Raw genomic sequence first — 26,209 nt, 5'->3', positions numbered from 1 at the left:
TAGGCAAAGTGTGGGGTTTGCAGGAAAACTAGTTTTAAACCATTTTGAGAGATCTTCACACACCTTAATCCAGAACCTTTGGACAGGTGTGCAGGACCACAGCGCATGGATGTAGCTATCAGAGGTGTTCTCAGAGCAGTGTGGGCAGATATCTGATGGTGAAAGGCCCATCCTGAACATCCTGTGTCCTGTATAATGAGTTCTATGGAGAATTTTGAATTGTATTAGTTGTATATTTGAATTCTGAGTCATTTTAAACGTGTTTAAACATATTTGTGACCATCTTTTCTGATCAAAGTTATTAGATAAATCATCTTCCCATTTTGAAGTCGGGAGAGATATCCTGTCTTCTAGCTTTGCAAGTAATCTATATATTTTTGATAATAATTTTGGAGTATTATGATTCAGGAATTCTGCTATTCTGACAGGAAGCTGCAAGTCTAACTGTACAGGGGTATACAGAAGATCCATATGTTCTAGACGCAGACATGGTAGCCTTCTAACTCCCCTCTGACCTTCTGGACTTCATGATAGAGAAGAAATCCTCTTCATCTGATGAATGCTGCTGTCCTTTTCCAGCGCGCTCCTCTGAATCAGCCGTTTGGTTGAGGTGATGTCTAACATAGAGAAGACCTGTTGAATGGCAAACAACATCTGACAATTAAGCAATTATTTATCTGTCAATAGAGTCCTACAAACAGCTACAACTTCAGATGACAAAGATAGTAGTATTCTGTAATGTCCACTTATTACTAAGTATTTGTTAGTAAGAAACAAAAGAACAAGACTAAAATAAGCTATTGATGCTACTTACCGCCACATGCTTTCGTAGATTTGATGTGAAAGTTTTGAAAGCCGACATCTCTGTCTGGCAAGGCAGGCACATTTTACATTGCATGATGAACTTATTGCCTTGTTTGCGTTTAAACACAAAGAGCTGGCTGAGATATGGCCAAGGATTTCCTTCCTTTTCCGATTCATCTCTTCTCCAGGCATTCCATGTCTCTGCTTGGCAATCCTCAGCATCAGTGTCCTCCATCTCCATCTCTTGCTCGGCACTAGCCATCATCAGTGACAATTCTGCCTGCACAAACCTGCACACGTCCACCGAACGTGACCGAAGTAGATTAGGAGCAGAGATGGACAATTCGTGACGTTCGGCATAATGACTGTTCAGGCTGATGTTTGTTTTCCCGGCATTTTTACTCAGTAACAGGGGAGATTTCCAATATAATGAAATAAAATACTTGGGTCAAAAGGCACTTGAGTAAAAGAAAAATTACCCATTTCAAAAACTACTTGAAAAAATTACCAGATGCATTTCTGCACCTTTGGTTTCAGCCACGGCTCCATTGTTTACACCAGGGACCAGCTGTTAGCTCTGACAGGCACTGCTCTTCTCTACGCGGAGAAGCCGGAGATTCCTGCGGAGATACGGAAAAAAAGAAGAGGCTGCAGAGCAGGAAGAAAGCTCCAGGAGAGGAAACGGAAGTACAGGCCATATTTACCCTCTGTGATTATGGGAAACGTTCATTCCCTCTCCAACAAGACCGACGAGCTCATGGCGCTGACCCGGCTACAGCAGGAGTTCAGGGAATGTAGCCTCATGTGTTTAACAGAGACATGGCTGAATGGACTTATTCCGGACTCTGTGGTTTCCCTGGATGGATTCAAACTTTCGCGTGCGGATAGGAGTGCAACCCGGCGCACGTTTGTGTAAAGGAACAACTCTGCACCAGAGACATTGAGTTAATCACTGTGGGCATGCAGCCGTATTACCTCCCGAGGGAGTTCTCACATGTTATACTGTTTAATGTGTACATCCCTCCCTCGGCCGATGCAGCAGCTGCCTGTGAGCTGCTCCACAGCGCAGTGACTCGGATCCAGACTCGCCACCCGCAGTCCCTCCTGCTCATCAGCAGGGATTTTAATCACACCTCGCTCTCTGCCACTCTCCCTACTTTCGTCCAGTACGTGAAGTGCCACACCAGGTAGAGCTAATGTGAAGGACGCATACACCTCCGCCCCCCTCCACCCGCTTGGATGCTCTGATCACAACCTCTGATCTGCTCCCTGAATACACACCCAGGGTGAGAAGACAGCTGGCACAGAAGAAGTCTGTGAAAGTGTGGACCGATGAGGCCAATGAGAGACTGAGAGACTGTTTCCAAACCAGAGACTGGGAGAGCAGCTGTCATGGAGGGGACATTGATGGCCTGACCCACTGCATCACGGACTACATCAACTTCTGTGTGGAGAGCACTGTGCCAACCCGGAGGGTGAGGTGTTTCTCCAACAACAAATCCTGGGTGACCCCTGAGCTTAAAGTCCTGCTGAACCAGAAGAAGACGACTTTCATTTCAGGGGACAGAGAGGAGCAGAGGAGAGTTCAGCATGAACTCCGGTACAAGATCAGGCGGGCCAAGGACAGCTACAGGAAGAAGCTGGAGGAGCGGCTGGAGCAGAATAACATGCGGGACGTGTGGAGAGGGCTGAAGGAGATCTCTAGATTTGGACAGAGTGGTGCCAGAGGGACAGCTGATGGAGACCAGCGACGGGCCAATGATTTAAATCTGATTTTTAACAGATTTGATTCTAACCCCCCTCCCTCCTCTTCACACATCCCTAGTCCAGTGTCTACCATCCCCTTCCCCCGACTACCTTCATCTTCACCTTCACTTTCACCTACCCCCCATCTCCACTCCACACCAATGGACTCCACCACCAGCCCCCCACTGCCCTCCACCTCCCCCCTCTCCCTTACATCGGCCCAGGTGAGGAGAGAACTGAGGCGGCTGAAGAACAGGAAAGCTGCAGGACCAGATGGCATCAGTCCCAGGCTGCTCAGGACCTGTGCAGACCAGCTCTGTGAGGTGCTCAGGTACATCTTTACCTGAGCCTCAGCCTGGAGAAGGTCCCTGTCCTGTGGAAGACCTCCTGTGTGGTTCCGGTTCCTAAGATATCACACGCGAAGGAGCCGAACCATTACAGACCCGTCACCTTGACCCCCCACCTGATGAAGACCATGGAGAGGCTCATCCTCAGCCACCTCCGCTCTGTGGTGTGCACTGTGATAGACCGGCTGCAGTTTGTCTACAGGTGTTAAAGCCGCCAATCATTGCTGACACCTGTGGCTCGTCACCCATGCAAAGGCCTGCCCTGATTCCCTGTTTGGAGTGGCTGGAGCCGTCACACCGTCGTCTCCTCCCCTCTGGTTGGCTCAGCACTCAACCATTCACAACTCCAGCTACAGTCCTCCAGCAAATAAAGGACTGCTGCTGAGGTCATTCGAGAGGGAGAAGCTAGATAGCACAGGCTGCTTCCCCTCACTCTGGCAGACTTATGGTGGCACTACTGTTCTGTGTGTTCGCTGTGCTAACAGGTAGCCTTTTGTTAGACTATTTTGTGTTTTGTATTTACAGCAGGGTTAACCTGGCTGTTCGTGTTCCCTTTAATAGTCTTGTTGGTTTGGGCTTGCCTTTGTATACACACAGTTTTGGTTTGAGTTGTGCTTTGAGTTATTATGTGTTCTGCCAGTTTTATTAACTTTGGTGTTTAGTTTTGTTTAGGTTGTGTTGGGCTAGTTTAGTGTGTTTTATTTGTGACGATGGTCACACTAGTTTATTGGAACTGCTGCACTTTTGTTGTTTATGATGCTGAATTAGGGGCACACTTTTGTTTATATAAATTGGGCTTAGTTTAATTTACCCAGCGGATTTTGGTTAAGGTTTAGTAATCCCCTTTTTGTGTTTCTTTCAGCAGTTTCACCAACCCCAACACTATTTATGTTTGACTTCCTGTTTTATTTGTTTTACTTCCTGTTTTATCCCATATTTATACTCATCACAATAAAATACCGTGTTTCATTTGTACATCTGTCCACGACTGTTGTTTATGTTGCGCCCCGCTTATACCCCTTGAAAATGGGACGTAACAACAGGCCAAACATCGGGGTGGATGATGCTTTCATCTACCTACTGCACAGGGCGCTGGAGACCACTGGGAGCATCGTGAGAGTCATGTTTTTTGACTTCTCCAGTGCGTTCAACACCATCCAGCCGGCACTGCTGCGGGGGAAGCTGGATGGAGCTGGAGTGGATGGAAAGTTAGCTGCGTGTACCATCGACAACCTCACCAACCGGCTACAGTACGTACGTCTGCAGAACTGTGTGTCTGAGGTGGTAGTCTGCAGCACGGGGGCCCCTCAGGGAACAGTGCTCTCACCGTTCCTCTTCACCCTCTACACCTCGGACTTCTCCTACAACACCAGCAGCTGTCATCTCCAGAAGTTCTCTGACGACTCAGCCATTGTGGGCTGTGTGTCTGAGAGGAACGAGCTGGAGTACCGGTCAGTCATCATGGACTTTGTGGACTGGCGTTAGCGCAACCACCTGTGCTTAAACACCAGTAAGACCAAGGAGATGGTGATTGACTTCCGGAGAAGGACACTACCCCACACACCGGTGAACATCCAGGGAAAGGACATTGACCTGGTGGACAGTTTCAAATAACTGGGTGTTCACCTCAACAGTAAACTGGACTGGTCACACCACACAGACCACACAGGAAGGGTCAGAGTCGCCTCCACCTCCTGAGGAGACTGAGGTCCTTTGGAGTATGCAGGCCTCTGCTAAGGACATTTTATGACTCTGTGGTAGCCTCTGCTGTCCTCTACGCCGTTGTCTGCTGGGGAGCAAGCAGCGCTGACCGGGACAGGAAGAGCCTGAACAAGCTGGTCAGGAGGGCCAGCTCTGTCCTGGGCTGCCCGCTGGACTCTGTGGAGGAGGTGGGTGAAAGGAGGATGTTGGCCAAGCTCACATCCATCATGGACAACACCTCTCACCCGCTGCACCAGACTGTGGAGGGGCTAAGCAGCTCCTTCAGCAGCAGACTGAGACACCCTCAGTGTAGGAAGGAGCGCTACCGCAGGTCCTTCATTCCCACTGCTGTCAGACTGTACAGCTTATCTGTATTGTCATAATACTGTGCAATAGTGATGCCACTCTTTTAAAAAAATTTGACAGCACCAAAACGCCCCGCACCTCCGCTTCTATTTTTTTTAACCCGACCCGACCCGCCCCGCCCCATTAAAACACATGCTATGATATTGATGAATGCTTTTATTTAGTCTGAGAAAGGTGCATATGGTCTCCTAAATTGGCACTGGAAACTGGCAACACAAAATGTATTTTCATTTGAACATTAAGCCTATAAACATAAATTGGCAAATAAATAAAGTGTTTTAAAGCATTGAAGTGTTATAAATCACATAGCCAATGCTGCTGCTGGTGTCTGCACTGATTACCTCGCTGAACCTGTCCCAAACCTGTGATTTAGCCATTTGACCCTCCTTCTTTTTAAGGACGTAAACTCCCGAACGAATGTTATTCAACACTTCTTCCATCTTTTGTCGCGTGTCTGCTTGGCGCTTTCTCCACGTAGCCTGTGTAGCCTATTAAGTGCCTATGTGGACATTACATTATAAAACGTGACCTGTGTTTAAATAACTGATAAATATTTTGTCTTACATGTTATAGTAAGAAAATGTAGACATTGATTAAGGTCTTTAATTTCAGTTTGACAAAAAATTAAATTAATAGATAGAACTAGATATTTCAGAATAGTAAACCACACCAACCCACCCCGCAGTGAAGCGAAAATTCTTTGACCTGCCCCAACCCGAACCGCGGGTAAGAGCAGCCCATGCATCACTACTGTGCAATATTTATTTATATTTTACTGTGCAATACCCCTCATTATCAATATCATCATATTCTTCATATCCCACCATCACTATGTAAATATGTATATAGTCTGTGAGGTTGTTTTCTTGCACTGTATATATATATAGATATGTGTATATCTATATATATATACATATATAATATTTATAATGCTACATAGTTTTTGCTTTTCTTAGACTTCTTTTCTTGTAAATAATTTATATTGCACCTTCTTGTTGTGATACATGTTCACTTTATTCTGTAACAAGAGCTGCTGTAACGAGTGAATTTCTCCACTGTGAGATTAATAAAGTCTAATCTAATCTAATCTATTCTAATTCAATAACATCACTGTGGAAAATACCAGGATTTCCTGCATCTGCCTACAATTTAAAAATCACAACCTTTTGTGCAAATGAAATGCTAACATTAAATAATGAATAGGTTTAAATTGTAATTACAAATAAATTAAAATATATAGTTGTAATCAAAATCAACCCAAAAGTCTCAAAATCATTTGATACTACAGTAAATATACAATGAAAACAACATTTTTTTCCATTTATTTTTTTATTTATTTATTTAGCTAATCGTAGACACATCCAAAACTCCAATTGTTATATTTGTTTTACATAAGAAAGTGAATAATTAGCAAATAAGTCATTCAAACAAAATGTCATTTAAAGGGGTAAAAATGGACGAGGGTCACCAGAGAAGACAAAATTAAGTTGTGTACGAGTTGGGTTATGGGATTTGTTGTGTATTTTAAAATCTATTCCTGATGACGTATCCACACGGAGGCATTCGCGTCAGACCGTTTCTGATTTTGGACACCTTGAAGGGAATTATCCCACTTATACCATGGTCACTTACGAAATAAATAAATATTAAATCAATTATTAATACGTTATTGTTGTTTTTTACCGTTAAAATCGTAAGTTTTTCACAAGAAGCAGCTGAGTGGACTATTTATTATCGCTTGTTGTGATGCGTTGCCAAGACAACCGGCTCTGACACGGAGCCTGCAGCTTGGTCGGCTGCAGTTGCGTGACACAAACATAGCATTTCAGAGGGCGGGTGCAGCTCTTACAGTTTGTGTGTGTCCAGAGGATGATGCGACATTTTGTTTCAAACAGTCAAAGTCCACAGATAGTTTCCTACATCGTTCAATAAGCCTGCAGGCTGCTTTCATAGCGACGCCCCATCACAGATGTGATCTGGCGTGTCTCGGCTCTAACACAGAACCTGCAGCCCGGTCGGTCAGCTGTTGTATTAGACCTGATCAGTGGAGAGAAGGGAGATGATTGCTTAACTATGATACGTGACACAAACATTTCAGAGGGCGGGTGAAGCTCTTACAGCTTGTGTGTGTCCAGAGGATGATGCCACAATTTGTTTCAGTCACAGATAGTTTCCTAAATCGTTTTTATTGCAAGAATATTATTCACCATTCACTCTGATCATTAAATGTGTATCAAGCTAGTAAGTCTATCCTAAATCGTTTTTATAATGTTATCCACCATTCACTCTGTATCAAGTATGTAAGTAAGATGACCAAGACAGAAAGACAGGCAACAACATATCAAAAATGATTTGATATATGTTGATCAGGAGATGTGGAAAAATTGGCCTTCAGGCAAAAACGTCTCTGGAAGCTGGCTTGAATAATAAAAAGAAGTTTATTACAAAAGTTCAGACATCAAAACAGATTTCTGCAGCAAAATCTGGAGGTCCCAAAACCAGAACGAAGACCTAAAGACCTGATGCGTCGTTCTGTCTTTTTGTCCAGTGTGATGTGAAGAAAGAGTGAAAGAAGGAGGGATCGTCAACATTTGGGCCACATAAGTTAGCTAAGCATAAATTCATATTTTGAATATATAGTTTTACTACAATGAATCTCCCTTCTGGATCTGTGATTAGGTTGATTTATGTGAATGTTACTCTTTTGTTAATCAGAATGGCTACCTCTCTCTGTCTGGAGTTATAACAGGCTGAGTAAACATGAGGAACAGCATGAATCTCCTGTAACACAATGTCTGCCTGCAGATCATTTTTAGTCTCTTCTCTCTGGTCCCAGCTCCACATGATAAATATAAGGATGGTCATGCTTGTGGTAAAAAGGTAAATGTTGGATGCTTGTTGTTGATATAAATGTGTATGTATGTGTGTGTGTGTATGTGTGTGTGTAAGTGTATGAATATGTATGCGTAATGTTGTGTGCCTGTGTTGAATGTTATTAAATGTACTTAAATTAATGAATGTGAGTGTTGGGTTATATATGCAGGTATTACTAAATGTACTGTGCAGCTTAGCATTAGTGTTATATGGTTTTGTGAAGTTGCAGCTAGAAAAAAGAAAAAACAAAAATAGTGCAGAGAGAGAGAAAAAGAAGAATAAAGTGGGAGGAAAATGACAAAAAAGGGGGGAGTGGGTGAAAAAAAGAAAATGAACCCATAAAAAATAAGTAAATTTTTGTGAACATTAGAGACTGGCAGAATTATTGTCTAATATGAACAAACATTAAACTCTGTGACTTAAGTCCAGTGAGTCTGATTAGCATTTATATCACCTGTACAAAGTCTGCAGAGTTTGGATACATATCTGAGGTCAGTAGAGCCAGTAGGTGGTGTTATGGTCACGATGTAGCTGTCCATTGACATAAAGTTTGTCCACCGAGATGACAGCACAGGCTCCTTCGTCCAGGAATTTCCTCCTGATGGGGAACAAGATCTTGCGACACTCCAGGATTTCTCTGGGAAACTGATGACTCATGCTAAAGTTAGTCCCACAAAGCTGTCTGCTGCAGCGCTTCATCTCTTCTTTTTCTTTGTGGAGAACAAATTTAGCTACTATCGGTCTGGGTCTGCCCTCTGTTTTTTTTCCCTATGCAGTGAAATTAATGAAAGGAGATGGCGTTTACCTTTTCCTCTGGAAGTTTTAGGCTAGTTCTGATCAATTTTTTACAGCTGCCTCTGTATCTTCCTCCACCTGCTCAGGGATCCCTGAAATAACTAGAATATCTCTCATGCTACGAGCCTGTAGATCTAGGACTAATTCTTTCATGTTTTTATTTTCCACTGATGCTCGGCTTACTCCTTTGGTAAGGGTTTTCACTGAGTCTCTGAGGGTGTTGTTCTCAGTAGCAAAAGCTCCTGCCTGCTTTTGACTATATTCCAAACTTTCTTTTAAAGATTGAAACTCACGGTGAAGAACTTCCAGCAGGGAGAGGCTGGATAACTTACCTTCGATGGAGATTAAGATATCCGTTGTATCGCTGCCAGTTGGAGAAACTGGACTGGTCGCTTTGGGGAATCCGCTGTGTGAACTCTGTTGCAACTAGAGCCGGTTTTGGAAGCCATCGCTGCAGTGTTTTTGGATTTCCCCATTACGATCTTCTGGAAGCTTTCTTCAAAGAAATCCGTCGGGCTGGTGAGATCTTCTTTGCTGTGATGCAGAGTGACTGGGTTGGTGTGGTTTGGAATATCAAATTTTTTTTTTCTCCCCATTGTTAGCGTAGGGCATTTGTTTGTTTGTTTCAGGAGCGCATGTTGATCCTGCCAAGTCTCGCTGAGTCTTGCATTACAGCATTCTCCGACAATCAAACAAAGGGAAACTTTCACAGATGATGAGCTGTTGTGTTCCTTCTGCTTATATCAGACAATGATAAAACTGTACTTCAGTGTTTAAAAACAACTTAAAATAAAACACACAACAACCTTTTAAAACCCAAAAACCATTTAACATGTTTCACTTGGTTATGCTTAATAAAAATGTGTTTTTTTTTTTCTTTTTTTCATGTATCTTTAGACTTTCCTCTGCGAGCGAACAGTGAAAATGTGTCAGACTTTAAAGGGTTAAATTTCCACTGGGTGGAGCTCCTACTGGTGATCCAATCAGATCATTCTGCCTACACCTGTCTCCACCTACTGATTAGCATTCAGTGCAACTAGTGTAACTAGTGACAGTTTAGATCTTCAGTTGTCAACTAGTAAGCATTTATTGTCTATTCAAATAACTAGTAAATCAAACCATGCTTTTAACTAGTTAACTAGTAAACATGGTGCACCTCTAGTAGTTTTAGTTTTTCCTTCACTTTTGTAACAAGTAGACAATTTGGATTTTACTGGTTAACAAGTAAACATTTTTGTCACAACAAATAACTAGTAAGACCAAATAGGCTTTATCAAGTTAACTAGTAAGCATTTTAACATCTACTAGTTGACAAGTAAACACTTACGTCTTTACTGATTATCATGCCTACTAGTTAACTAACCCAGAAAAATATAAGTTTCTAGTTAACAAGTAAGCTGAATTTTGCTTGACCTGTGCATGTTAGTTTTTGTATCTTACTAGTTAACAAGTATGGCATACTAAGTAAATACTTCGGCTCATGGAGCTTTGTTTCACTAGTGAAGATTCTCTTGTAACTAGTTGAACAAAGTGTCACTAGTTGTTGAAAAATTGTTACTAGTTGGATTTTAAATTCTACTAGTCTATTAAAAATGCCTATATGTTAACTAGTTTCTGCATAATGCAAACTAGTGAAGGAAGCTGATGTCCCACATCAAGGATATGGAATAAATGCTCAAACGGCTTGCCATACTCTGTTTCCAGGTGTCCAGTCTGGATTTGTCACTCTGCCTCGCCTTCCTCAACTTGAAAGGCAGTTTCAAGATGGAGACTTCTGTAGAGGGTCTCCAACAGACAACGGTGGTGTCACACTGACTCGCTTCGACTCTCTCGCTTCGTTCACGGTGGATTTAGGTCCTTCTCTTATGACCGAGGTGTTGAGCTTGATTGACAGCACCAGCTCCCTCCAAATATCCAATCACAGCCAGGCTGCAGAGAGGGAAGAGGAAGGAGGGGAGGATAAAGATGATGACAGCTCTCTAACCAAGACGCCTGTGCAGACACCTGGAGTCTCGTCACCCAACTTGTCCGTGTTCAGCGGGTCATCCAGTCACAACGTAAGCAGCAGAGATAGTTCTAACCGGACAAAGCAAGAGGAGGACGGCAGGTCTGTGAGGATGCCCGATGCGTCCAGCATGTCTCCTCACAGAGAGGAACCTGTGATGGAGGCAGAAAGGTTCCAGAGGGCAGCTGACATGCTGGCTCGTCATTACGGTGGAGGGACCTTCACAAAGGCAACGAGGATGAGCAGCAACGGCGCCTCTTCGGCTTTTTACAAAGGCCACAAAACACCATATGCCTTTCCAGATGAGGAGGAAGAGATCAAAGTGTTGATGTTAATACTCAAACACTAACTCATGAACATTGTTCCTGATCCTGCCGCTGGTCAGTCCTTCATGTAAACATTCTTCATTCAGTAACAGGTACACATGGACAAGGCAGGGACAAGAAGTTTCTATGAAGTTTGGTTTCTATCTGGACCTGAAAACTCCACCATGCTGTGCTACAGCGTGATTACACAGTTTATTTATTGGACATATTTTCAGACTGTTGACATTAAGACTACGTAACCATAATGTTCACATGAAACGTGTTTGAAACTGCATTTGGAAGATAGCTTCATATTAATACATTACTACATTTTTTACCATTATGTACATTTGTAATATTGATCCAAAGAAGGACTATGTCATAATCTCCCAACCCAAGCTGAGAAGTGCAAAACACATTTAAATTAAAAAAACAAAAACAAAACAAAACAAAACAAAAAAACACATTAACAAATTCAAAAACAAAACTGCATTTAGAAGACAAATTTAAATTTCATAAAACACATTTTTAAGTTTGAAAACAAACTTGTCCTGCGTGTAACTGAACTACAAATCATTAGTTTGAACTTTCACGTCACTTTGGATATTTATTCTTTTATTAATTTGTTCTTTAGGAGTTGTATTTGTATTTTGGCTCGTGCAGATTTGTGTTTACTTGTGTACATGAGTTTAATATTTTGTAAATTTGTTTCCTAAAATGTGAATATTTTTTAAAATTTGCAAATGTGCTTTATAAAAAATAAATTTGTTTTCAAAATGTGTGTTTTTTAAATGTAATTTTGTTTTCAACTTTTTAAAATGTTTTTTAAAATGTAAATGTGTTTTGTTTCTCAGGAACCGTACTAACCTGTATAATGTTCAAATATATGTTAGATTTATTTCTAAAAAGATTTAATCCTACACTATGTAGTGGTGTATTACATTAACACGGCTATTGTATTTGTACACTTTCTCTGGTTTCTCATATATTAATAAAATAAATAATTTCTCATTTCCTGGCTTAATATGAGCATAACATGTCAGTGGTAATTCTTTTTCAATAGCTACTGCAGCTCATCAGTCCCAAGAGTTGTGTAAAATGTACAAACAAAATGCAGTGATGTGTAAATCTCTGTAACCCCTATTTTATTTCCAATAGAACATAAACAACACTAGATGTTAAAATTTTACCATTTAATGGAAAATATTGTCTCGTTTTGATTTATTTTTAGTTTTTTAACCTGTCTTGTCCAGCATCATAGAAAGCTGAATGATAGCCTGGTTGCTGTGTTGTGCTGGGGGGTTTATGGATATAAGGCTCCTCTTGATAATCTGATTCATTTATTTATTTACTGTTATTTATTTACTTTGAATTATGGCAGAAGAGAGCCCTGGCCAGAGCTCCCTGCGGTCAGGATTGGCAGCCACTGACCCCACCAGGCACCCAAGAGCCCAGAGGCACCCCCATGTGTAATATTATGTAAGTAATAACCAGGCAACATCCTGGTAGTAACACTGGGTACATCAAGGTAACAATAGAATATAACTGAAGTTACAGGGTAATAAGGAGCATGTAAGCTACAGTAATGAGAGACAAACAAATTTAACAATAAAGTGAAAGTATTTGGTAGTAGTATGGTAATATTATGGTAATTATGTGGTAACTGCCTGGAAATGCCTACAAAATGTTTAGACAAGGCAAGTTTATTTGTAAAGAACTATTCAACGACGGTGATTCAAAGTACTTTACAGATAATAAGAAACATAATTTAACATTTAAAAAAGAGAAAGAACAAGAAAGAACATGATAAAAACAGTTTTAAAATAAGGACAAGTTTATTAATTCCAGATTAAAAGAAACAGATGCAGATTTGAACTTTTAAATAAAAACTACTGAAATGCAGCAGAGAACAGGAGAGTCTTTAACCTGGATTCAAATAAACTGAGGGTTTCAGCTGATCTGAGGCTTTCTGGGAGTTTTTTCAGACATGTGGAGCATAGAAGCTGAATGCAGCTTCTCCGTGTCTGGTTCTGGCTCTGGGAACTGATAAGAGACCAGATCCAGGTGACCTGAAGGGTCTGGAAGGTTCATACTGGGTCAAGAGGTATCTGATGTATTTTGGTCCTAAACCATTCAGAGCTTTATAGACCAGCAGCAGAACTTTAAAGTCTATTCTCTGACGAACAAGCAGCCAGTGTCAAAACCTCAGAGTTGGACTGATGTGGTTCATTTTCTTGGTCTTAATGAGGACTTGAGCAGCAGAGTTCTGAACAAGCTTCCGGGATCTAATTGAGTTTTTAGGTAGACCTGTAAAAGCACTGTTACAATAATCAAGCCGACTAAAGATGAAAACATGGACTCTCAACATAAAACCTTGCATGGTGGTCATATTGAGTTTGTGGCTCAGTATAAGTATTTAGGTATTTTAATTGGTGAACATTTAACTTTTAGATTACATATCGAAACCTTGTCAAGAAACTTAAGCTTAAGCTGGGCTTTTATTATAGCAATAAATCTTGTTTCTCCTATCTTACCAGAAAAAAAACTGGTTCTTCCTTTGATGGACTATGGAGACCTGCTGTATGTGCATGGCTCTGTGCAGTCCTTGTGCTTTCTGGACAGTGTGTACTACAGTGCCTTAAGGTTTATTATACAGGCTGCAAAGCTCTCATTAACCACTGCACCCTTTATGCCAGAATTCAGTGGCCTTCCCTATGCGGATGTAGACTTTCACATGGGTACTATTTTATCTATAGTTCCCAAAGCTCGCTTTTAAATTCTCTGCCCCTGCAACCTGGAACAGCTTATAAACTGACTTAAAACTGTAGGAATTGATTTCACTGAGAGCTTTTAAAAATGTGTTGGGAGGCCGACTCAATAGGTTACTGTAACTGCTTGTCCAGCTAACTATGCTTTCTGTATTCTGTTGCCCTCTTAGTTTTATATTTAATATGTTTTATACTGTATGTTTTATGTTGTTTGTTTTTGATTAGTTGTTTTACTGTCTGTAATGTAATTTTGGACTACAGCTGTCTTGGCCAGGGCTCCCTTACATAGAGATTTTGTAATCTCAGTCGGAATTCCCTGTAAAATAAAGGTTAATTAAAAGATAAAATAAAATAAAAAGAATAAATAAAAACAAGTCAACAAGTCCCGCTGAGACATCAGATCTTTTACCCTTGGGGTAAATTTTTTAGGTCTGAGTCCATGTCTACACCCAGATTTCTGGTTTGTTTAGTGGTTTTTAGGTGTTTAGACACGTAGATTCGTGACATTATTGCAGAAAAAGTTGTGTTAACTGTGTATAACAAAAGTTAGGTGGGACTGGTGCTACACCTGAGTCAGAGTTTTCCATTTTTAAACTCATTTTCATATACGCAAGGCTGTTGATCAAATAACTGCCAGTATTGTGATCCTTGTATTTTTATTCTTTTTCTGTCATTGTTTCTGTTTGGAGGAATGCAAGTTGGTGAAACTTGGATGAGAAGACTAAGATGATCAGAAATTAAATTTAGCTTGCAGACTACATGATGAAGGACTGCTGGCCCTAATGCAGACATATTTCAGACTTAGTACCATTCCGTGTGATTATTGGAGGCCAAACTACAGACTAACATTAACAAGTCAATCACAAGAGTTTCATGTTCATCAGGCTACAGGAGAACATACACAGAATATTGAGATCCTGGAAGAAATTTAAGCAGAATGACACAGAAACATATAATTGATTATTTTGCAGCCCTGATTCGTGGTTATTACATAGAAAATATCCAATCATTATTAGTTTATTATGAAATTAAGTCACTATAATAACTTTATATATATATATATATGTATATAGAAAGAGAGAGAGAGAGACTTTTTCTAGACATTTCCAGACAGTTACCACATAATTACCACATAACAAATTATCAAGAGGCTGAAACAATTGTTGATTATGTTGCAGAGAAAATTTATTCAGGTAAGGAACATGAATTTTCAAATATGGACATTAACAGTTCAAAGAAATGCTCCATGTTCTTTTATAAATTCTTAGAGCAAAACAATAAGAAATTAAAAATGTCAAAACTGCAAAAAGTAATAATATTAAAATGAAATAAACCACACATGACATGGTCTATAAGTTCAACATTTTACATCTTTCCACTGTTTCTCAAACATCCAAAGAAGAAATTGCAAGAATTTGTTTAAAAAAGTTTTCAGACACATTAAAGTTGTTTTCACACATTACAAAGATAAAACGTAAAACATATAAGGTTCATGTCATTAATGTTTGGTCAATAATGTAAGGTAAAAAAAACAAACAACAACAAAAAAATAGAAATCTTGATATTATTTATGAACACCATGTCATGCATCTCTATAATATTGAAAAAGATAAAAATGTTTAGTTGAAAAACAACCTTTAAAAGACCAAATATATTAGATGTATTTTAAAACTAAATAAAAGATTATAAAATTGTTCTCTCTTTTAAATCTTTTTATGTAATCTTCTCATCACAGTGTTTCTAACTTTTATAATATTTTATTTTATAAAGATTTAGTATATTGATCAATTAGATATGTTGCCACTGATTGCACTCCATCACTTTATCCAGTGGGAGGCGGCTCATCTCCGTAGTGACGGTTTCAAGACCTTTCTCTAACTTTTCTTTAAGAAAGTCAAAATTGTTGATGTCTCTGAAGTTTTGACAAAAAATGGTATCAAGTGTCAGCTTGTTGTTCAGTGAGGAGGAAAGCACCTTTACCCACATGTCTATGTTTCCTTCCTGCTTCTTCACTTTGTCTGTTGCTTCAAATAAAGCTTGTTTAATGAGCTTATTGATGTCATCTACATTCTTCTTGAGTATTTTCAGTGCTTTTTCCTTCTGCTTTGTAAAGATGTATTTCTTCACTTCTTCTTTTATAAAAGCCTCTACTTGCTTCCTTGGATTTTTGATGTAGGTTTTGTATTTAGATTAGATTAGATTAAACTTTATTGATCCCATGGACGGGGGAATTCACTTATTACAGCAGCAAAGCAGAGAAAGTGAAAAAAGAAGTCTTCTTTCTCTGCAAGTGACACCAACACATGTTTCTCCAGGTTCATCTGTTCCCATTGAATGCTGGGAGACTGCATCTCATTTCTCCAGCGAGATCAACTGCATTCTGATCAATGACGGCTTCAACAGCTGAAACCTTCAGTCTTTCACATATAATATTCTCCAAACACCACAGCAGATGAGCTTCCCTTGCAGTAGCTTTTGAAAATGTTGTAATATTCCTTCTTCTTGCTGTTCAAATAGGTGAGGGCATCATTGTTCTCTTTGTACATCTTGTGTGACTGTAAAAGCCAACTTGTTGCTCTGTCTAAAACATACAGTAAGAGATCAACTGTAAACTCCTTCTGGAAGATATACTTTCGCTCGGATTCAAATTCCGTCACTTTCTTTTGAACATGTTTGGCCACTTCTTGTAGATAAGTTGAAGTGTAGCCTTGTGTTGCTACAGGTTTGGTCTGAATGACCTTCAGTGATTCCTGTTCCACTTTGTTGATGAAGAATCTGATTACTTCCTGGTCATCATGGTTTAAAAGACTCACTTTTAAAAAGGTTTTGTTTTGAACATAATCCCATGCATTTGCCACTTTTGATTTCTTCATTAAGGTTATATAACCAAAGTAATTCCCAACTTCTGGCAGATTTCTGTATCTCCCACTGATTTTTGACTCATTGATGAGATCCCATTCAATCCCAAGGGCTTGAAGGACATTAAACTGATCTTCTTCCAGGTTGATGTCCTTAATGGGTGTCATATCTGAAGTTAGTTCAGCTACCCAGTTACTCCAAACAGAGTCAAACTGCGCTTTGAGCTCTTCCTCATTTTCTACGACATCTTTTAACTGGTGCGCGAGCTCTTTGCTCTTTTGCAGCAGTTTGTTCTCAAACTCTGTCTTCTTGCTGTCAAGCTTTTTTCGAGCATTCTGCTGCTGGATAACTTCATCCAACTTTCTTTTCACTTCTCTAATGTGCTCCTCATGAAACTCTTTAATTTTGTTTTCAAACTGGCCCCGCCACTGAACCAACATTTCTTTGTCTCTGTCATCCTCAAAGTAAGCTGCCATTTGTTTTTTTAATTCTTCATATGTTTTGTTCATTTCTTTAGAAAGATAGCTGTTCTCAATCTTGTCGAGCTGTCCCTTTACAATTCTAAGATGAAGCTGGTTTTTATATTTCAGCATCTCACTCCTGAGGGTCCAGGTCCAGTTACCGTACTGGACCTCAAGTTTTCTGTATGCTGCAATTTCTTGAGTGTTTTTGAAGCTAAACACAAAGTGTTCATTCATCAGTGCGTTCCACAGATCCTGGATTTTGCTGCTGAAATGTGACAGAAGGATTCCTGTAGACTTTGAAGCTTTAGACAGGATGATGTTCTTCAGCTCTTGGACACTCTCACTATAACCAGGATTTGGAGGCGCCATTGGTGGACTTCCCTCCCATAACTGGGCGAAGTATTTCACATCCTTCTGCACATCAAATGCAATGACATCATTGAAACACTCAACGTCACACACCTCTTCCTCTGCAGCTAGTTGAGCCATCTTGTCCAGTTTTTCTTGCAACCGTCTCTTTCCGTCCATGTTTTTCTCTACAGCTGCAACATCTGTGACATTCTGGTGAACAAACACACAACTTGGGGAGAGCTTAACTTTCTTCATCCTCATGATGGCCTGAACAACAATCTGCAGGACATCTTGCATGTCAGCTGGATTCTCACCAAAGATGTTGATCAATGTCATGTTTCCCACACCAACAATAAATGTTGCCAGCTCATTGTCATGATGAAGACAGGTGTTACCGGCCAACTCAAGAGCATGCAGTCCTTCAGTGTCCACAACCAGAACATAGTTAAACTTGTAGTCATTCTTGATTTCATCAGAAAGTTTGACCAGCTGCATGTAGGCGCCCTTGGTGCACCTGCCAGCACTCACTGTAAACTGCAATCCAAACATGGCATTCAGCATTGTTGATTTCCCACTGCTTTGTACGCCCAACACTGACAACACAAACACTCTCTGGTCACCCAGTTTGTTGATGACTTCCTGTAAAAGACTAGAGATCCATGTTAATGGAACATGACCTGCATCACCGTCCATCAGCTCCATGGGGTATCCTGATATCATCAGATCTGCTGCCAGCTCAGGGTATTTAACCCAGTCAGTGTGTCGGCTTCCTGTTTGTTTCTTCTGAGACTTATGGGCTTCGTAGATCTGTCCCATTTCTCTGAAGATGTGCTCCAAGCCAAAAGTTGCTGACTGCAGCTTTTTTGATAAATGTTCAAGTTCAGCTTGTTTTTCTTTTAACGCTGCAGATTTATCGTGTTTCTTCTTCAGATCCAAGACCTCAGACCACGTTTCATCATAGTTTTGGAGAATTGAAGAGAGATTATCAGTGGAGAGGCCATCTATTAGGATCTGAGTCCACTTCAGGAAATATTCTTTGTCTTTAGATGGTAGATTCAGGAGGCTTTTAGTGAATGACTCAATCAGTTCACTACAGGAAGCATCACATTGTTTCTGTCGTATTTCCATCAGTTGTTTTCCCTTCTGTTCTTTTTCTTTCTCAATGTTTCCTTTGAGGTGATACAGCTCTTTGTTTATTCTGCACCAGTTGTACCAAAGTTGGCCTTGACAAGGGAGAAATTTCTCTTTGATCTTAGAAATATCCATCCCCTCAATCATTTTCACCATTACCATGGCAGCAGATTTCCCTTTTTGGCAGACTGAGTCATTTTCATCCACTCTGATCCCAGAGACCTCGGCCAGAGATTCAAGCTGGAAGGTTGTATGTGGTCCAGATAAAATCTTTCCAATAATCCCTTTCAGCTCTTCACAAACATCTGACTGGCTTCTGTCCTTCAAACCCAGTTTGTATTTTCCTGGTTTTGCCCGAACTGCACCACAGTCACTATCAGCGATGAGACAAATCAGAGGTTTTGTGGACTTTAGAAGGGATGAAACAACTGTATAACTTTTTTCACTTTTCTCCAGAGTTGGCAGCAGAAGAACAATGACTGAAGATTTTTCAGTCAGTATTTCACGCTGTTTTTCAATCAACAGAGAATCACCATGAAGATTACAGAAGGCAACGCAGTCAGTGAAGGAATCATTGGGTTTTTCAGCAGGACAGTACCAGGTAATCTCTGCCACACCATCCATCAAATGACGAGATTTGGTGCTACCTGGACAGTTTCTGTGGAAGAAGGTGCTGTGACGGTTGTTGATCAAAGTGTTCATCAGCTGAGATTTAGACAGAGACAGTGAACCCAGACGGAAAAATGACACCAAGGGTGTCTCAGCTTTGCAGACTGGCATGCTCTTCATGGTAACAGTGACAAATTTTTCCTTTTTGTCAGTTTTCTTCCATGTTTTGGTTATTTTTCTGAATGTCCACAGAGGACACTCAATATCCATTGATACAGGATCAGGAACAAGCAAAGGTAGGGCATACTGACACTGTGACAACTTTGTGATCATGTCCTGCTTAAGGAAGCTGTCTGAGCAGTAAAATACTGCCATTTGGACATCCATTGGGTGCACATGAGCCATTTTTGATTGATCAAGATCTAGGATGATGCGATAAAGAGCATCTAAGTCACTGTCATCAGTATAAACACCGTCAGACTTGCCCTGGTGTAAAGGGATGTATCTGGCTCTGTAATCTAACATCATTAACCTCTGGAGAAATGTTTGAGCTAAATCTTTCTCACAGGTTTCATTGCTGTGTTTCACAGGTGGACGTATTTTTAAAAAGTCTGCTGGTGACATCTTTTGTTGATAACTGTCCTGAAGGTGAAGTATGTCAAACAGTATCTCTGTTTCTTCTGGAAGTTTTTTCTTGTTTTGTTCTTCTGTAAGAATCACTGACTGCTGTAAATGATGAAAAAATAATAATTTAGTATTTCAGAAAAAGAGGAATAATATTGCTTCCCACTGTTTCCTGTAAAATATATAAATATCTTACCTTATTTCCACTTAGATCCATTTCACAAGTACCTGTAGAAGATCATCAGAACATAAAAGTTATGGACATTTTTAAACTAAAAGTAAATGTGTGCAGAGTTACTCAGTCAAAGGGTTTTTCATTATTTGGACTTGTTTTTGGACATGTGTAAAATTGTGTGTTAAATGAAAAAACAAAGACAGAACTGCTTCAATCAAAAAGCAAAATGACTCCATTAAATCATCAAACATCTGGTGTTTTATCTTATCAGGCCTGATGAGTTAAAACACCAGGTAAAGATAAAACAACAAACATCTTCTACCTTAACTTTTGTCTGAAAGAAGAAACCTTTAATATATTCAAACAATCTAATCTATCAAACTGCTTTCTGTCAGGTGTGTGTTTCTGAACAACAAAACTAAACCACATCTAACTTCATTTTTCCACATTTTCCCTTAATAAAATCCACAAGCTAAATGTAAAGTAAACTCATCACTTTTCTCTGTTTATGTTACATGAAGATGTTAAAACGCATCCATGAGTACTGGCTGCGAGGTGAACACACAATTATTACACACACAACATGAAATGCTCTCTTTATTCTCACTGAGAAGACAGCACAGTCTCAGATGATCATATTAATTACGAACAAGACACTTGATATTTCTAAATGTGTGATTTAATCTTAACTCATTTAATATCTTCCTCGTGTATTCCCGTCTCTGTGGGATTACAGCTCAGCATTAATTAGTACGTGATCAGACTAGCTAAGCTGCTGAAATTCAGATCTGTGCACCTCTGGCCTTGTCTGTGTCCACCTTGTTACCCATAGCTGTGGATGATGTGACACTGCTCTTAGTTTCCACATTTTCTAAAATGTGTTGGCAGGATGTTTATCTGATGATAGAGGCTCCGTCATCTTTGAAGCTTCTCTTGTGGCTGCAGTACTCTTTCTACAATTGATATTGGACTATTCTTTATTTCATTACAGCCGTGGTGTGATGATCCGATCCTGCTGCATTTGTGTGTCTGTGACTGAGAGGCCATTCAGAGTGGCTAACTGCTGTACTTTTATCTTTTTTAAATTAGGAAATATCTGGTTTAGTTTTGGCGTTTAGGTCTAGGCCATCGGAGTTCAAATGCGTCTTGAGAGTTTACAGGAACACATTAATGTGGATAATATACATATATGCATGACATATTGTGTAAAAGTCCCAATAAGGGGATAACTAGTAAGTAACACATAGACATCAGCTTTCCTTGACTCCTGCATGTGGTGAGGAAGTGAAGTCCCACATTCCCCTTGTTGGCATCCTCTGGTTACTGTTTTAATTTCCACTGATTTTAACTCAAACACATAAAATCTTACAAATCAAACCTTTAATGAACAATTGCACATAAAATGTGACCTAATAAGTTAAGTCTATCTCCAATTTAAGTTTTAAACAATTCAATTCTTCACATATAAAGTGTGATTGCAAAAATATTTGAAAAGTAACTCGGTCCTAATATGGGACATGTAGACGTTAGTCTGATGTTTTCTTTGTTCCAGAGAGATATGTACAGTACAAAGAGGGAAAACAGTGCTAGATGGACTCCAGTTCATACCACAGTGGTTACAACAAGATACAGCTGGTAATGGTGTTATATTTAGTCAATTAAGGACAAAACATTAAAAAAGGCATTTAATAGCATAAAGTATAATGACATGCAAAAATGTATGTGGACGTTATTTTGGATTTGGAAGAACTTAGTCAGATTGTTCATGACAAAGAGATTTATGAAATGGTGCTGCCATTAGGCACAAATGTAGGAGGGTCATATACATTAAATAAATAAGCATATGTTCCAGCTCATGTTCAGCCAATAGGAGGATCCTGTGTAGATGTTGGATGTGACTTAATTTAAACGTGGGGTTAAGGGGTAACAAAAGAAAGTAAAGAGTTGGAAATTCATTCTGTAAATTATAGCAAGCAGATATTTTTGGCTCCCAGAAGAATCGTAGTCAGATGGTAGAACGTCACTACCGGTAAGTAAAACACGTCAATGTTCCATTTGAGTCAACACTTATAGTGTGTGTACTACAGAAGAAAGTACTTAGTGTGCACAACACACTACATTCTAGTGCACTCACGTAATGAGACACACACTCTCTCTCTCCTCCTCTAGCTCGACCTTTAAGGGGCCATGCTGGGACTGTAAACAGCACCATGTCTCTGTGCCACATAACTATTGTCAAAACAAAAACGGTCAACCTTTTAAAGGAAGCTGTTGACTTTGTGCACCATTTCAACTAATTGATTAGTCATACACACCCCTAACAGAGGCATGTATAGAGTGTATATAACTGCAAATCTTGTAAACAGGATAATAACCAACATGCCAACAACAAGCCCAGAAAAGACAGAGTTGCTGAACAACTACGGAACAACGTTTCTTTCTTCTTTTCATTTGTTTGTGCTGTAAATTGTTTAACAGACAGATATTTTCTTTGTCTGCCTCCATGAGCTCTCGAAGGCAGTGCACCATGTCAGCCGCCATTGTTTTTGTAAAACAGAAAATATTTGCCAGAAATGAAGCGAACCATCGAAGAAACTCCACCCTGTGTAGAAACTAGAACCTGTGGATTTACTAGCTGAAACCACTGATAGATCACTTCTTTAACTCAAAAGCAATAAAAGTAAACATGTCGAGAAATAAATGAAGATGTCAATATTAGACATTAGTAAATAAACACCTTACATTAACTAAATAAGTTTCTCACTGCAACGTAAGCATTTAGATTTTTTTATTTGTTTATTTTTGTACTAAGTTTTTATTCAATTTACAATTAAATCTCTCTCTCTAGTAGTAGTAGTAGTATTCATAATAGTAGTATTGTAATAATGTGTTTATATTTGTCTGATTGTGTGAGCTATTTATTTTAAATTAAAATCTTCTTTAAAATTTTACCTTTAGAAACGTTAATTCTTGATTTGCTGTCATGATAGATCATATAGTAACAGATTGCAATGATTTTTATAATGAAGCTCTAATGATTTGACCATTTTATTATTAAAAAAGTATATTTAAAGGATTGATGGTTTTTATGTATTTTGACATTTTCTGGCTTTGTTAAAAAATGACAAAAGTTCAGTTTATAATAAAATCTTACCTGTTTTCGTTCTTTCTGTTTGGAGGAAATGGTGGTGCTGCATTTTCAGCTCTTGGTTCACTGCAAACATCTGTCTCTTATCAAGTTTTGGGTTGTTTTCAGAGACCATGGCATCTACTTTCTTCAAAAGACCTTTTATCTCATCTAAATCCATCATACTTCTTCTACATGTGTAGTATCTTTGTTCAACAAAACTGTGATTAGCTTTCAGGTCTGCAAGTGCCCTCTCACATTTGCCATCCGACTTATGAGTCAGGACTGTCATAACATAAGAAAGACATTCTTTCCCAAAAGTTCTTTCTAACCACTCTATTCCTGATCTGTAATGGATGCTGTGCTGGCCATTTGGTATCAGCAGGATAAAGGCATGAACTGCCTGATTTAATGGGATTTTGTCAACATTTGGCAGACCAAGCATGTTAATGACACAGATTTGTCGACCACAAAGATCATACAGTTTGTCTGAAAACTGTTTCGCGTTTTTTTGTTCATCATGATCAAGCAGGAAGTTCTCTGATCCAATCTCGATGCAGGTTGGGTCACCAGTTAATCCAAGTGTGAGTTCAGCCATCACTGAAAAAGATAATTGTGATTATTGTGACTGAAAAAATATCTATAATTTGTAAATAATGTATAATATTCCAAAATATTACCTCTGTGACTGTGTGCTGCTGATGTAGATGGTTTCATCCTCTCCCTCTATGCTTTTGTCATTCTTCTCTGAGAGCTGAGTGTTAAGAGGATCACACAAAAAAAACATAAGATGTTAAAACATAATCCAGGTAGATTTATTAGAGACAGAGGGTATGGCCAAAGTGTCCATTTTTCTCAGTAACTTTCCTGAGTTAAATGACCTAGAAGTATCTAAGCAGCAGCATAATAATCACTGTTTCAATATTCCAATTATTAAGGAAAGGAGCTCCAATGTTTTCTTCATTATTTGTGCCTTCTTCTTTCATTACTTAATTATCCAATTTGATCATAAATTAATAAATGATATTGCATCTTTAGATACTAAGACATTATGCAGCATTTTTGTAACACTGATAGAATCGCATTAGTTGGAATATAAAACACTGATCAGAGAAAATGAATTATGCAAATCTGTCATTTAATTTCTACAAACCCACATCAAAGCTGAGTTTATATGTAATGGGATTCTCGTTGAGGTGAGGTTGTCTTTTCCTAAATCTTTTGCAAAGGTCTCCTGCCTAATTTCCTTAACCTGCTGACATTTTCCATAAAGATAAAGAAAAAAACTCAGGAAAATGTTATAACTATTTAACTATAACTAACTACTGCAGAACATGATTAATGAAATAGAGCAAGATAAAACACCATCACATCTGTGTGGTGAAATTATGATTTAATGATTTCTGGCACAAAGAAGAAATATCCCACCTTACTGTCAGCTGTACGTTCCTCCAGCTGAACTGCATTGTCATGAAAGAGAGAATACAGGATCAACTTATGGAACAATCTCACCATCAAGTCATACTTCTTTCTAATGAAGTTTTATTTTCAAATAAATGAATTAACTTCATCATTTGTCTCAGAGGAAACAGATTTGGTTTCAGACTCTCCCTTCCCTCTTCTTGTTGGGTTGTCTTTGTTCTCCTCCATCTTATCTGCTCTTCATCTTTACAGCCACAAGATGAAGCTGATTATAAAAATGTTGTAATACTTCCTCACTAAAAACACAGATCGTCATCCAAAGTGCTTTGTGGATAGTTGGAGGAATTCTGAAATTTTAATGTTTCATTTTGTTTTCCAGAATTAATGCAAAGTAACTTAAAATCCGTATTAAAATGGGCTTTTTTATGTTTTTTTTATATCTTCCTGCTTTATGTAACATGACCTGAAGGGGCGCTTTAAAGCTTCTCATACAAAATACAGCATTTATGAGGCATTCAGGGTCCCATTTCTAATATCTACAACATGTTCAGATAAAGTGGAATTAAAATCTCTGTGTTTGTCTAAAGATTATTGCATGGTTTAAAGCATTTTAATTAACAGTCTATAGAGGAAGTTACCGGGTTACGTTCACCAACTTCTAGTGACACACCCGATTTGGCTGTCAGACAAGGAAGTATAAAATATTTAAGGAAGTGGAAAAAGTTGTGTGTATGCAGGGAAAACTACAAAAGCAATCCAGATCCAGATGTTTTATTCTGTTAGAACCATTTCATGCATGATGCAAAGTTTAAAATGTTTTTTTTTTGTACTGAAAAATCACATAAGTTCACTTTAAGTGAACAGATGAATTTGTGAAGCAAATATGTGTCCAAATATTTTTGAAAAATCACTTTAATCCAAATTAGCACAAGACTTAAAGTGAAATTTTAATTCAGAATATAAAACTGCACAAACTCAGATTTTAAATCAAAAACACTGTTTGCATGAACTCACCTTTAGTTGTATTGGCTCCGTTTGTTTGTTTAGCTCTCACTGTCCTGACTCCACAGTCCCTGTTAGTGACTGCATGTAATCTCAGATCAGAGGCTTGTTTGTTTCAAAATATCTGTTTTTCATGTACTCCGCCCATGTTCTTCAATTGGCTGTGAAGTCTGCAGGTGTATTCTTTTGTTTCAAAATGAGAAAAGTGAAAGGGAAAGAAAAAGAGCTCTGTTTCTTGGAAACCATGTGACAACAGCTTACATTCAGGGGCGGACTTACCATTAGGCAAAACTAGGCGGTTGCCTAGGGCCCCAAGTTCCTGAGGGCCCATAAAACTCCTCATACACTTATGGTTCATACAGTTATTACTTATTTACCAACATTAATTATGTTTTTGAATAAAATCCTTTAGCTAAAATGGCAGCAGAATGCTTATTGTATTATGTGTGTCTCAGGACCCCCCCCATTACCACTACATTGGTTCAGTCCATCTGACTGCGCATGTGCAGAAAGGATCCGGGAAGGCAGCAGCAAAACATAAAAATAAACGGCTGGAAGAGGCAAGACGAGGAGAGAAGTAGAGATGTGATTTATGGCACTTTGAAGGGAGCTGGATCTTGAGGAGCCGTTCCTTTCAAAGAGCCGTTCAAAAGACTGGCTCGTTCTCACAATATCTTACAAAATTTCACAATATATAAGAATGACAAACAATCAAAATAAATATTGTTGCAAAT

The 26,209-nt window shown here is 39.1% G+C and overlaps 1 protein-coding gene, 1 long non-coding RNA gene and 1 pseudogene across 14 annotated transcripts in view; 1 reads left to right on the top strand and 2 right to left on the bottom strand.

Annotated features, from left to right (window-relative positions):
* LOC121629261 (interferon-induced very large GTPase 1-like) overlaps positions 1-26,209 on the bottom strand; it is a 755,663-nt gene that overhangs the window by 189,528 nt on the left and 539,926 nt on the right. The window lies entirely within an intron of this gene.
* Positions 3,345-10,779, top strand: LOC121629407. Its single transcript, XR_006008381.1, has 3 exons — positions 3,345-3,426; positions 6,988-6,992; positions 10,768-10,779. It is a non-coding gene; the product is annotated as an uncharacterized LOC121629407 (long non-coding RNA).
* Positions 14,901-25,641, bottom strand: LOC121629361 (annotated as a pseudogene).

This window comes from Melanotaenia boesemani, chromosome 2 (genome assembly GCF_017639745.1).
Source record: "Melanotaenia boesemani isolate fMelBoe1 chromosome 2, fMelBoe1.pri, whole genome shotgun sequence".
In the NCBI taxonomy this organism is placed as follows: Eukaryota; Metazoa; Chordata; class Actinopteri; order Atheriniformes; family Melanotaeniidae; genus Melanotaenia; species Melanotaenia boesemani.
Note: the sequence above shows the minus strand (reverse complement) of the source record. Positions and strands in the feature narration are given on the sequence as shown.